General features: G+C 46.9%; 1 long non-coding RNA gene across 4 annotated transcripts; it reads left to right on the top strand.

Annotated features, from left to right (window-relative positions):
* The first annotated feature begins 523 nt into the window (after positions 1-523).
* Positions 524-12,651, top strand: LOC117186375. 4 transcript variants are annotated; one of them, XR_004471474.1, is made up of 6 exons: positions 524-2,700; positions 2,769-3,052; positions 3,366-3,549; positions 4,641-4,748; positions 12,366-12,503; positions 12,562-12,651. It is a non-coding gene; the product is annotated as an uncharacterized LOC117186375 (long non-coding RNA). The 4 variants fall into 4 exon arrangements; XR_004471477.1 differs by lacking the exon at positions 12,562-12,651 and having other exon boundaries at positions 524-2,540; positions 2,601-2,700; positions 12,366-12,450; XR_004471475.1 differs by lacking the exons at positions 12,366-12,503; positions 12,562-12,651 and adding exons at positions 4,819-4,842; positions 4,906-6,053.
* Positions 12,652-14,008: the final 1,357 nt, after the last annotated feature.

Here is a 14,008-nt window from a genome sequence, read left to right as displayed (position 1 = left end):
TGGTAACGAACAAGTAGCTGAACCCATAACTCTTGATAGGGATGAATCTTCGCATTATCAAAAGGTCCTGGGAATGTACTGGTGTACACGCAGCGACGAATTTGGGTTCTCACTTTCGTTTAACAAAATTGACGCATCAATCTTTTCAGAATCAAGAATACCGTCTAAGCGAGAAGTATTGCAAGTGGTTATGTCTGTGTTTGACCCATTTGGAATTCTAGCTGAATATTCCCTGATCGCTAAACTGCTTCTGCAGTCAATATGGCAAAAGCGAACAGAGTGGGACCAGCCAATTGAGGGCGACGATATAAAGCAATGGAATTGTTGGTTGCGCAGCCTAAGCCAAGCATGCAAGATAAGGATACACCGATGTTACGCTGAAGAGTTCTTTGGGGAACCAATTGAACTACACATATTTTGCGATGCGAGTGAGTCATCTTATGCAGCAGTTGGATACTGGCGCATACGTACGAAATCTGTATGGAAGTCCGCATTTATAATGGGAAAGACCAAGTGCGCCCCAATGAAACTATCGACCATACCCAGGCTCGAGCTACAGGCGGCAGTGCTAGGAACTCGTCTCAGGAAATGTATTCTTGAGGGTCACGACGTCAACCCAAAATGTGTCCACATGTGGTCCGACTCCAAGACTGTCTTAGCATGGATTAAATCAGATCACAGAAAATATAAGCCATATGTAGGACACAGAATTGACGAGATACTTGAAGCCACAAGGTTGGAAGATTGGCATTGGGTGCCTACTGAGGATAACCCGGCAGACTTTGGCACCAAACTCAGATCTGGAGCTCGAGAAACCTCCTGGTTGAGAGGCCCTCAATTCCTTCAAGAGGACGCAAGTCAATGGAATCTAGGAACTTCAGACGTTGGTGACACGGAACTGGAACTAAGAAGCAAGTTTACGTTATCAATCAATGAGATGGCTTCAGATGGATCTGTCAATATCGTATTCAGGGAGTTGCTGGAAAGGTTCTCCTCATTTACAAGGCTGATGCGAGTTGTCGCTTGCGTCTACAGGATGTGTGATCGTAAGAACAAACGAAAAGTTTACCTTGATGTAGCTGAAATTGAAGAAGCTGTACTCATAGTGATCCGCAATGTACAGGATGTTGCATTTCATGATGAGCGGGTGGCGCTATTGACTGGACAGTCCATCGAAAGGAACAGCAAGCTGTGGAAGTTGTCTCCGATCATACACGGAAGAGGAGTGATTCGCATGAATGGGCGTATTAATAACGCATGTTCGGTTGGAGAAGAAACCAGGCGTCCAATATAAATGCCCCAAGGGCATCACGTTACAAAGTTGATCGTGCGACATTATCACGAGCTATGGAAACACCAGAATGAAAACACAATTATAGCAGCTTCACCAAAAACGCCATTAACGGGAGAACTTCCTAAGGACAGACTCTCTCTGTACGTACGCCCATTCTCATATGTTGGAATCGACTATATGGGACCGTTTCTGGTTGTAAGAGGAAGGAGTACCGAGAAACGCTGGATATGCATATTTACATGCCTTACAATAAGAGCAATTCATTTGGAAATGGCCAGGGGCCTGACAACAGATACGTGTCTTCGAGTATTGCATAACTTCGTGGCGCGGCGCGGAAGACCAGTAAGAATCCGATCTGACAATGGTACTAATTTGGTGGGAGCTGAGCGTGAATTGAAAAGAGAATTACAGGACCTCGATCACATTAGAATAGCGAACGAGTTGTCAACCAAGCAGATCGAATGGCTGTTTAATTACCGGCTAAACCCCCATGCAGGTGGGTGCTGGGAAAGATTGGTACGAAGTGTGAAGAGGGCCATAGGACACGCACAGCATGACAAAAACCTGAAAGAAGACATACTGTATAGCCTTATGTGTAACGCTGAAAACATAGTAATTTCCAGACCGCTTACACACATTGCTCTGGATAACCCCACAGACGATCCGATAACCCCTAATCACTTTCTTTTAGGTTCTCCCAATTCTAGTCAGACACCACATCCACAAGAGGAGAAGTACCAGCCAACTCGAAAGGAACTCACACTCATTTTGGAATAAGTGGCTCAATGAGTACCTACCAGACCTATGCAGACGGACAAAGTGGCATCACCCAGTGCCACCACTCGCTGAAATGGACATTGTTCTTATCTGTGATAAGAATCTTCATCGATCTCAATGGAAAAAGGGAGTTATTCTAGCAGTCACGCCTGGACGCGACGGACAGGTTCGCTCAGCCACTGTAAAGACGACGGCTGGAGTTCTACACCGCCCAACCTGTATGCTGGCAAAGCTAGACATATTGTGAATCACGTGCTTGATTCACGGTGGTGGGGATGTTGTTGAGAAAAATTAGCTTATATATACTTAGTTTTAAGCAAGGGCACAGATACCCTACATAAAGAAAAAAGAGAGAAGAAAAATGGCCACACTATGAAAAGACAAGAAGAAAAATGGTCACAATATGAAAAGACAAGAAGGTCACATTAGTTTGAGCAGTCGAAAAAAGAGCGGGGAGAAAAGACGAAGTGTGCGTAGATATATTACCTACATATAAGAATAAAATGTATTAACCTCCTTTTGCAAATAGGAAATAAAACGCAACCAACGCCCAAGTACCTATGAAGATTAGCGATTGTGTTTTATCCGCAATTCTCACGTTCCTGGACTCAACAAGGAGTATTTCCTATGTATACATTCTCGAGTTTTTTTGTATCAATCAGTTATTTGGCAATAACAATACATTTTGATTTTTTAGGTTTTAGATTTTCCTCTTTTGCCCATTTCTCGATTAGGGAAAGCATTTTGTTAGACATATTGCCACAAAGATTTATTTCATTAACAGGACTAAATTTGGACGTCATCAGCATATAAATGTACTTCACAGTCAAGCAAGAAACAATAAGGGGCCTAGAACTGTTCCCTGAGGGACTCCCCGTATAAGAACCCTAAAAGTGGAAGGATATGTGCCGGATACTACTGCCTGCAATCTATTTGTTAGGTACGATTTCACAGAATTGACTGCAGTCCCTGAGAAGTTGGGTAAGTTGGTCAGTTTTGCACAAAGAATATTATGAATAACTGAGTCGAACGCCTTACTGTGGTCGAGTGTTAAAAGTGTTAAATACGTAAACGAGTTCTTATCAAGTTGCTGTCGAATATCTTCGACAATATCCGTTACAGCGCTTATAAAACTTAATTTTTTTTGAAAACCTGACTGCTTATGATTTAATAGCGAGTAGTTAGTCAGGTAGTTTTCAAGAGATTGTCTAGAACTTTTGAGAGGAACGGAAGTATTGAAATGGGCTTAAAGTTATTGTTAAGTTTTCGGATCGGTAAAATTTTTTCTATACAGTTGGAAACGAGGACGTGAAAGATATAAGTGAAAAAATCTTAGGAAGTACAATGTTCACAAATTTCGGGCTGATGTTATCGAGACTTTCAGCATTGGACGTCACATTAAGTATACATGCAAGGACATCACATTGATGGACACAAACAAAGCTAAAACTATTATCACCAAGTGGAATGCTATTCAGGTACGTGTTACTTGTCGCTTCAGGTACATCAATTATTGAGAACTTTTTTTTAAGTTCTTCTACATTTATAATCAGCTCAGTCGTCTGTTTGCATTTGCCTAATCCTATACTATTAATTTCATTCCATCTTTTCTTAATGGTAGAGAAATTTTCGAACTTAGATTTATAGTTACTACGCTTAGCAGATCTTATACTTTTTTTACATTTGCTCTTAAGTCTTTTTACCTTAAACGGAAGTAGTCCGTTTCATATCGCTTCCATTTCCTGTAGGCAACATCTCGCTGATACGCTATTATACCCGATACTCAAAATGAGTATTGGGGTATATTAGATTTGTGGTAAAAGTGGATGTGTGTAACGTCCAGAAGGAATCGTTTCCGACCCCATAAAGTATATATATTCTTGATCAGCATCAATAGCCGAGTCCATTGAGCCCTGTCTGTCTGTCCGTCCGTCCGTCTGTCCGTCCCTATCAGCGCCTAGTGCTCAAAGACTAGAGCAACGACATTCTATATCCGGACCTCTGTGATATGTCACTGCAACAAGTATATTTCAAAACTATGCCCCGCCCACTTCCACCCCCACAAAGAGCGAAAATCTGTGGCATCCACAATTTCAAAGATACGAGAAAACAGAAAACGCAGAGGATGACTACATCTTCTAGAGTGCAAAATCTGAACCAGTTCGTACAATTATTATAGCCAGAATCAAGAAAACAATTTCATTCTTTCTCGCTCTGTCTCTCTCTAACACACAGGTTTCATGGTCAGTTTTGCCTATTGCAAAATATGAGTTCCTACATTTTAGAGACTATAAAAGCTAGAGCAACCAAATTTTTTATCCACACTCGTGTGATATCCTCCCAATCTTGATTGAAAATCGTTCCGGGCGCTTCTCCTACCTGGTTCACTTTTTCGTTTACGCGTGATCGCGTATGATACGGTCGACTACCCCCTTGTGGCATCTGTGCCGAGCAACACTAATATACAAAACAAAAAAATCTCTCTTAAACTAATATAAATATATAGACATATATATATATATGATTTACTCGTGTCATCCATCATACCGACCTGCCATGACGACAACAGATGCATCGCGGGTTGTCTTTACGACTCCCGGGCCACCTATTCCTCACCACATGTCGGCAGACCGACCACAGGTCCAAAACACGAAAGCGGCTTTTTTTCAACAAACAGGTGAGAAACTACAATGAACATTTACCAACATGACTTACTCTAACTTACGTTCACTTGCGACATCGAATAGTGACAAAATGCTCAACTGTTATTCGTAAGTCCCTATCACATATTTCATCTTCTATTACGTTAACTGCCACCGTCTATCATTCCCTAGCATCAATCACTCCGCGCCATTAAGGACCAGCTTTACGGTCACCTTAAGCCTGCAGCAGCGACTTCTGCCGGGACAGCTGAACTGCACTTTGCAAGCTGTCGTCTTCTCTTTTTTTTTTCTTTCTACTCATCTGCCTTTACTATTCCGAGTGACATTTGTTAAAATACCACCCGAACCTGCGTCAGTCCAGATGCATGTGAATTCGGAAAATGATTGTGCGCCATTTGTTACATTTTGCTTGTTTCCCAGAGGGCAACGCCGGCTAGCTGTCGAACCCCAGGGCTGGGTGGTGCCCCTTGCCCGCCAAATGTAGACAAAGATGGAGACTTATTACCTCTCAGGACATCGAACCTAACAACAAATTCAAAGTCAAAGAAAACAATAAACAGACGGCTGTCAAGTGGGTGAAGTTTGGGTGTTATCACTTCGCGCGCCCGCCCTACCTGTGCCCAAACACAACGTTTATTTGGGCCACCCTCTTCAGGAACGGCTTCGGCTGGCCTAATCCATAGCTTACGCCACGCGTCCTCCCTCTATTTTAATTTACTGCATCATTTTTCAATGTATAGCTTCAATAATAATCGATTGACAACTTCATCTTTCTCATAAATAACTATATATACGCAAAATTATCACTAACAACAAAAACACCACAACGTTCGACACCAAGGTAAATAGAGAAATATCTGCTGAAATTTTGTTCAACCGCCAGGGATTCCCTCACCCATAGGTAGTGGATCATGTGTAGATGAGTGGATCCACCTTTTCTTGATTTAATTTAGGCCGCTATGGAGACTAACCTACCAAGAGCTCTTGTTAAGGGTCCCCGGGACATAAGCAATAGACAATAATTAGATTACCACAAATCGCCCGACCAAATACGGTGGACTAACGGAACCCCGTGTCACCCACTAAGGGTTAATCTTCTGCAACTGCAACAGCTGATTGCAGTTTTCGGTTCGTGAATGGTAGAGGGCCAAGATGTTACATTAAACTGCATAAGCTAAGAATAAATACTAAATACCATGTAAAGGACAACACAAGGAACAAAATAACATTTAATGTGGAAGGTGTTGGCGTGTGGATTATGTTATTTTTGTGTGCGTTCAAGCGACGGGGGCGATCGCTGTCCGTGGCCGGTCAGCCCTAAATTTATAGATGTTCGTGTATTTTTTTTATTTGTTTTTTTTTTTTTTTTTTTTTATTCATAGTAAAAATATGATATATATATATAAAAAGTAAAGAATATAAATGTTAAAAATAACACGACACGGACATATAGTTAAATATCCGCAACTCGATTTTAAGTTTTTTAAAAAAGACTTATTTTACAACTTAAATATCTTTATGTCACAAGATTTAAATGAATTCCCCGACTTGACTTTGGGTCTGCTTGTCTCAAACGGAACTGATCTCTCTGCTGCTGGCTAGTTTCCATGAGCCCTTCTCTTGGAACTCCCGACTCTGGCTTCGGGCGTTGCTTTCCTCGGCTGCATCTTCGTGTCGGTGGCGTACGTGCCTGGATCGATATTTGGGGATGCGTCGGCTTTGATGAAAGGCATCCACTGCTGGCGATCGGTGTTGCATTACATGACGGAGCTAGGAAAGTGATACTCCTTGGTTTTATGTCTAGCTTTGATTGGTCCTCATGAGTGGCGTGATTCTAAAGAATCGATTTGTCGAGAGTGGCGTGATTCTGAAACAATGTGATGAAACAATGTGGTCCATTGTTTATATTATGGGGGCCCTAGCTTGGAGTATGGGAAGAAACAGTTATTGATTCTTGAGTGGGGTCTTGTTACTTGTGTGGATGGGGTGGATGAATGGTACATAAACATAATGTGTATGGGATGTGGGGAATTATGGATATGTCACTATATATATGGACCAGACTTGCGGGACTGCCGTGAAGCATTGCTTCGCAAGGCTGGCTAGCCTATTACGGCCGCTCGTTTCGTGTGCGTTCAAGCCGCCACAATTCCGAAGCGATTTCTGATGCAAGACTGCATATCGCCGTCCAATTTGCTTGGTTTTCCAGCATCCTAGGTACCAAACTTTCCACTGTAATGGGCACCCCTAGGGTGCCTTCTGCTCGCCTGCGGGCCTCTGAGAATCTGGCGCATGCGGTCAGGACATGCTCAGCGTTTTCTATTTTTCCGCAGCAGCTGCACAGCCCGTCTTCCTCGTGGCCAAAGCGGTGGAGGTACTCTTTAAAGCACCCGTGGCCGCTGAGACCTTGTGTCAGCGAGAACGTAAGTTCTCCATGCCGCCGATTCATCCATGCTGCAATGTTGGGGATTAGTCGGTGGGTCCAACGGCCGGTTTCAGCATTATCCCATCTGAGTTGCCAGCTCTCGAGACATTCAGCCCTCGCCCTGGTCTTAACCGTTCTAGCGTCTGCCTGTGTGTTGGCGGCCTTTCTTCCCTTGTGGATTTCGCTGGCTTCCCTCGCTGCGAGCTCTACTGGTGGTATGCCGCTTATTACCATTATTGCCTCTGTGGAGACAGTACGGAACGCCGAGGTCACCCGCAGGGCTCCGAGTCTGAAGTCCGACTCAATGCCCCTAGTGTAGCTCCTGGTCCTCGTGGCCTGGGCCCATATTGGCGCTGCGTATAGTATGGATGACTTGGCCACGTTAAATAACAGTCTCCTACTCGTTGACTTTGGGCCTCTGTGGTTCAGCATCATGCGTGAAACCGCCATGACTACGCCGCGTGCCTTCTGGTGTGTCTGCTGCAGGTGCTCTCTAAACGACAGCCTGGTGTCCAGCATAACTCCCAGGTATCTAATCGCTCGTTTTGAGGTAATTGAGGCTCCTCCGACGGTTATCCTCGCCGTCTCCACCTGTTTCCTGCTGCTGATGAGAACCGCTTCCGTCTTGTGCTCGGCTAGCTTGAGCCCTGCCAGGTCTAGCCAGTCGCTTATGGTTCCGATTGCCTCGTTCATACAGCTCTCGGTCTCCGCCAGGGTTTTCTTCGTGACCGTCACCGCGAAATCGTCTGCGAATCCCACGATTTCGACTCCTTGTTGGAAGTTGAGGCGAAGAATTCCATCATACATGGTATTCCACAGTAGAGGTCCCAGTACGGATCCTTGTGGGACCCCTCCCGTGATGGAGTATGACCGAGGGCCATCTTCCGTGTCGTAAATCAGCCATCTGTTATCCAGGTAGTCACTGACCATCGCCTGTAGATATCCGGGGATTTCGAGTGTGCGCAGGGAGGACATTATCCTGCTCCAGGATGCCGAGTTAAATGCGTTTTTCACGTCCAGTGTTGCCACCAGACAGTATTTTTTGGCCCCGCCGAGCCATCGTGTGCCTTCCAAGGCCTTTCTGGCAGTGCCGCACACCTTGTCTAGCGCATCCAAGGTTGAGCGAGCCTTCCTAAAGCCGTACTGGCTGTCGGAGAGTCCACCAGCGGCCTCGATTGCCTCCGTTAACCTTGCGCTGATTACGCTTTCCAGCATCTTACCTGCGCCGTCCAGGAGGCAGATAGGCCTGTATGCCGATGGGTCCTCCGTGTCTTTCCCAGGTTTTGGTATCAGCACCAGCTTTTGCTTCTTCCATCTTCCAGGAAAGCACCCACCGGTGAGGCATTTGGTATAGGTCTGCGCAAAGATCGTCGGGTGCAGGCTAATAGCCAGCTTGAGGGCCCGATTTGGGATGCCGTCTGGTCCTGGTGCCTTGCAGTTTGGCACTCTCTTTACTAGTTCTGCCAACTCATGCGGGGTGACTGGGGGTACTTGGTGTCCCGTACTCGTGATCCTGTCTACCTGCGTGTCCTGCGCTGGGAATAGGTGCTTGACGATTGCCTCCATTTTTTCCGCTCCCGATGGTGCCGCGTGCTTGAATGCGCCGGTCTTTTTCATGACCACCTTGTAGGCCTTACCCCAGAGATCGTTTTCGGCTTCGTCACAGAGATCTAGGAAACTTCGTTTTTTACTGTTTTTGATTTCCTTCTTCAGTGCCTTCCTTCTTCGGGTGTAGATTTCCTTGAGAGCCTGAAAGTCTGCTGTTCCGCGGGATCTGTGGTATGCTCTTCTGGCGCCTATGCATGTGTGGCGGGCCTCCTCAATTGCCTGGTTCCACCAGTATACCGGCCTATGGCCTTTAAATGGTTTGCTGCGCTCCATGCTAGCTTTGCACGCCCTTTCGAGTTTTCCCATGACTTGTGCCACTAGATCGTCTTCGCCTTCCACCTCGGCTAGTCCTGCTAGGGCTGCCCTGAAGGCTGGTGTGTTCAGCGTGTTTTCTTTGTAGTGCCCCCTCGTAGCGATACTCTGGGTGGCTCTTCTGGTCTGGATACTGCAGAGGATAGCGTTGTACTGTTCGCTGATCTGCCATAACGTGCTCGCTGCAAGTCGAGTACTTATGTAGGTGAGGTCTATGATGGATGTGGTACCTACTCTGCTGAATGTTGGGTTGGAACCAGCGTTTTTTAGGACTATGTCCAGGGAGGCAAAAGCCTCCACTAGGACACGGCCCCTAGCATTCGTTGTTGCTGACTCCCATTCCGTTGCCCAGGCGTTGAAGTCCCCAGCTTCTAGCGACGGCGAGTGTGCTCTGATGTTATCTGCCAAGTTATCGATTGTGTCGCTGAACTCTTCGAGTGACCAGCTGGGTGGTAGGTAACAGCTGTATACCCATAGGTCTTTCAGCCTCCCTCGTACGTATCCTTTGGATCTTTTAACTTCGTCTAGATGCTGTTTTGCCGGTTTGCCGCACATCCAGATTGCCGCTTTCCCCGATTGATCCATGACCCACGTGTTGGATCTCACGGTCTTGTAGGGCTCGCTCAGCAGTGCCAGGTCCGTGTTGAGCTCTGTAACGGATTGGGTGAGAAGGTCTTGGGCCACCCTGCAATGGTTAAGGTTCAGTTGGATGATCCTTAACATTTGAGTTTTCTAACTGCCTCGCGGTACGCTGGACACTTAAAACTTCCTGAGGCATGGTCCGTGCGGCTACCCGTTTTTTGAGCGCAGAGTATGCAGTGTGGGTCCTTGCTGCAATTTCTGGCCTCATGGTCTCTGCCTCCACATCTAAAGCACGCTCCTCTGTGGTCCTTTTCTCCGGTGCAGTTTACCGAGATGTGCCCGAACTCCAAACACTTGTAGCATCGTTTTGGCGACACCATTTGTTTGATACGGCAGTTTACCCAGCCGACCCTTATCTTCCCCATTGCAGCGAGTTTGTTGGCGGCGACTGCATGGAGGGATAGGGTGGCTATCTGCATCCCGCTTCTGGTGGCTCTTAAGGACCTTACCGCTTCCTCGGGGATTTCGGTTTCCCCTGTGGCACGCTTCAATGCTTCCAATATCTCTGCCTTCGTTGTTATCTCGTCTAGATCCATTAACTCGAGCCTTGTTTTTTCGGTCAGAGCCCGTACCACTGCCTTGGCCCCCAGTGCATTTCCGACCGCCGATTTGACCTCCTCCGCGCTGTGACTCGGGGCTTTTTTGAGGCGCAGCAGCAGATCTCCCTTAGCTGTCTTCCTGATGCTTTCCACATCACCGCTCACATGGCTCAGCGTTGCATCTCCTTTCACCGATTTTAATAATTCCGCGTAAGTGATGTTTCCTACGCTCGCTATCACTACAGCGTCTGGTCGCGTTTTTTTCGTGGTCTGTTTTTTTCTAGTTCCTACCGAACTGCTGCCAATTGGGGACCGTTGGGTTTCAAGTTCGCGGTCCGTTCGCTCCCGTGGCCTGAACTTCTTCGGCGGTGTCTGCCTCTGTCCTGCTGTTGGTTCCCTTGCACGTTTTGGTGTCGCTTGACTCCTCTCCAGGGTGCCGAGCCCTCTGCCGTTCCTACTTGCCGCTATTGGCGACGTCTGCGTGTCTGCCTCTTTGCGCTCGGGGACCTTACCATTATCTTGGCTGGTGAGGTCGGCTGCCATCTCCTGCAGGTGCCACAAGCTGTGTTAGGCTGTCTCTCATCCGCTGGTTGATGTGCCTCTGGCCGGTGAACAGGGTCGAGAGGTCCTTCAAGATCAACCCTATTTGGCGTACCGCGTCCGCCAGGGACTTTGGTGCCGTGGTAGGGCTGCTAAGCGATTAGGCCAGCTGCTGTGCCAATGGCGTGGCTTTTGGCTGAGGGGGCGATCTTGCCATCGCTGCGCTTTTTCCAAAGGGGTTTCCTACCTCCATGCCGCTTGCTTTAACAGGCCAGGCGATAGGGGATCCCGCGCTGGCCACAGGTTTCCCTTGGCTTCTGGTCGATGGGGGATATACCGCCCCTTTTTCGGTCCCCAGAGCCCCTTTTTCCGGGGCGCCGCCTAGGCGGAGGGGTTGGAAAATAGTCGGATCCGCGACCTTCAGCCCTTTCCCCTACCTAGACTTGTGCTAGCTAATTTTGGCCTAGATGTAGGCAGGTATCGCTTACTCCTTACCAGAACAAATAATTTCCGCCTGGAAGTATGCACCTTTCCGACTTTTTTGTTTTTTCCCTCTTCTTCTTTGTTTTTGGTTTTATGCTTGTCGGCGGCTGGTTGCTACAAGATTTGTGTAGCCGATAGTACAGCTGATAGTTTGCGCACTATCTAACACTGCTACTATATCGATCAGCTGCTCGAGTCGCCGAGAATGGAAGAACGATGTGGAGTGAAGTTCGCGCGAAAAAACTTTGTTTTTGTGGTCCCAGTGGGGAGAGAGCGAGAGATAGCGGGACTGGATTTCCCCTCCGCCCCTCAGCCCTGGCTGGAGCACCCGATTTCACCTGGTTTCTGCGCTGTGGGATTGCCCTTCACGCTTGGGCCAGGCTCGGTACGTACCCCTTCCTAATGGAATCCACGCGCTTACTTGTTTACCTTTTTCAGGAGGGTCTAAGGCTTGTTTTTTCCTGATGATCACTGGAGGTACACTAGAAACACGTCTGTTCACTTTCCGTTCACATACACCTATATGTTCGTATATACGTGTGTGTGTGTGTGTGTGTGTAGGGTTTCGGGGTTTTTTCGTGATGCACGAGATCAAACGTGTGGCACGCACTGGAAGGCGCTGCAACGAACGTGCAATTTGGTTACGATCGCACTGGCACCAACGTCGTCCTCTTTCTCGCCCCCTTCTCACGTCCCGCGCTTTTCGGCTCACACACACGACACTTGGAACGAACTCACTCAGGTTCCTCCGGAGGCTTCTTCTCTGCAGCCGACTCTCGACCTCCCGTGTTCCTATCCAGGAAACCTTCTGGCCCGGTTCTGGTGGCTATATTCCGTGACGGCTATGAGTAAAATTTCCTGCATTAACATCTATTTGCTCACCCGCCTTTTTTCTTTACTCACTTCAAACTTTATATTTAACGCAAAAAATTTCAACGGTGCTATTTCGACGTCTCCTTCCGTCCACGCTCTACGAATTCCATAATCCACTCCACGTTTTCTAATTCTTTTCACTCCTATTTATTTCTTTTTATCTTTACTAATACATATAACTAATCCTATTTTCTTTCTTACATCCACAGTACCGGCTCCAGCTTCCCCCGATGCCGCTATACACCATCGAGCCTCCCTGGACTTCCGCTAGATGGCGCGTCGCCCTCGGCCCTGGCCGCCTATCGTTCAGGTGGGACTGGAACAAATAGTGGTGCAATTCTGTTTAGGTAGTTATCCACCAAGCTACAGCGACCCGTTGAAAAATGTTCTGTGCTTTCCGAATAGGATTAGCACCACTAGTACCTACGTATTGAAACGCTGGTCTAGAAGTTACGGATTGGGTATTCCCGGAGACCTGTATTAGTCACGTGCGCGTACTAACGTACCCCCGGTTGAACCCCACCGTTCGACGCGGGGCTGAGGCGGTAGCCGAGGGTATGGAATTGCTCCTCCAATAAACCAGATCGGTGTGATCTGTACACTTCACCTGGACAAGTTTGGCCCATGGCGATGAGCTGAGTGACTCTTCAAATCCACCAGTCGCCCCACGATCGATCCCTGCGTACCAGGGTACATAACCTCACGCAGTAGATGGACCGTGGTCATTGACCACTGGCAGCTGATGTTAGCTGACAGCTGATGTTACCTGCGCCCGGTATAATCTTGTGCCACACACAGACCTCGAGTTGGAACCCCGCCTCGGATTTAGTCTTATGTTAAATCACACACATCATCATCCTCATCCACCCATCAAATCACCTCATCCAACACACAACGAAAGATCTTTCTGCGTGGGAGGCAAAGTCTCGTAAGTGATTATCATGAAACAAGTAAGCCATCTGAAAAAGAAATGAATGTGCGTTAACTATTCCTTGGCCTTCAACCATGATCATGGTTTTTATAGACGTATTACTCATGCCTTTGAGCGACTTTCCATATACCGTGGTTTTGAACTGACCAAGTTAAAGTAATGAAGTTTAAAGTTTTCTTGTTCCTATGATGAATACGTAACCTAACTCTTGCACCTATATATGCATTCTCATAATCATTTTTATAGAATTGAGATCATTATACCCTTCCTCGCCCATATGATACTCTTTTCCCCCCGCATATAGGCAATTAAAAAATAATTATGGATTGCTTAAATAAACTTAGTTTCGAAATTAAACAAGGCTAAATAGATTATTTCGGAACCATGCGGCCCCGTTTGACCCACCGAAATCTTTGTTGGAGGGATCCTGACGATGATTAGGTGGCCCTGAAGGATCATGGTAGGGTGGGCGTTCTCGCCAATGGGCGATACCGCAGCCAACAAAGATCTGACTGGTGATCTTCTTCGTGTACGTATATATGCTGATCTGTCCCGTTTCGTAGTATCCTTTCCCTACTCGTACGCGATTTTGTTTATAAATTCTTATCTCGACAATTTGCCAGAGCTCTAAATTGGTAGTAAAATGGCCTCCATGCCCACACCGCGCCGACCAGATACAAAAGTTTACATCGTTTAGTTTACATCGGCTCCTAGAACCTGTACGTTGTATGCTACTGTTTTTCCAATAAATATGTTCCATGAATTTTCGGTTTTATGTATAATTTTATACGAATATGTGTGCAACGCAGCAGCTTGTAGCGGGGGTGGAATCGTAACTGGTTCTAGACTAAGACATGCTAAGACTACGGTGAGCGACGTGCGGATCGTAAGAGAACACAGCACCGGCAGAGCGAGAGCGAG

Source organism: Drosophila miranda, chromosome XR, assembly GCF_003369915.1.
Source record: "Drosophila miranda strain MSH22 chromosome XR, D.miranda_PacBio2.1, whole genome shotgun sequence".
NCBI lineage: Eukaryota > Metazoa > Arthropoda > Insecta > Diptera > Drosophilidae > Drosophila > Drosophila miranda.
The sequence above is the reverse complement of the archived record's forward strand: the minus strand, read 5'-3'. Positions and strand labels throughout refer to the sequence as shown.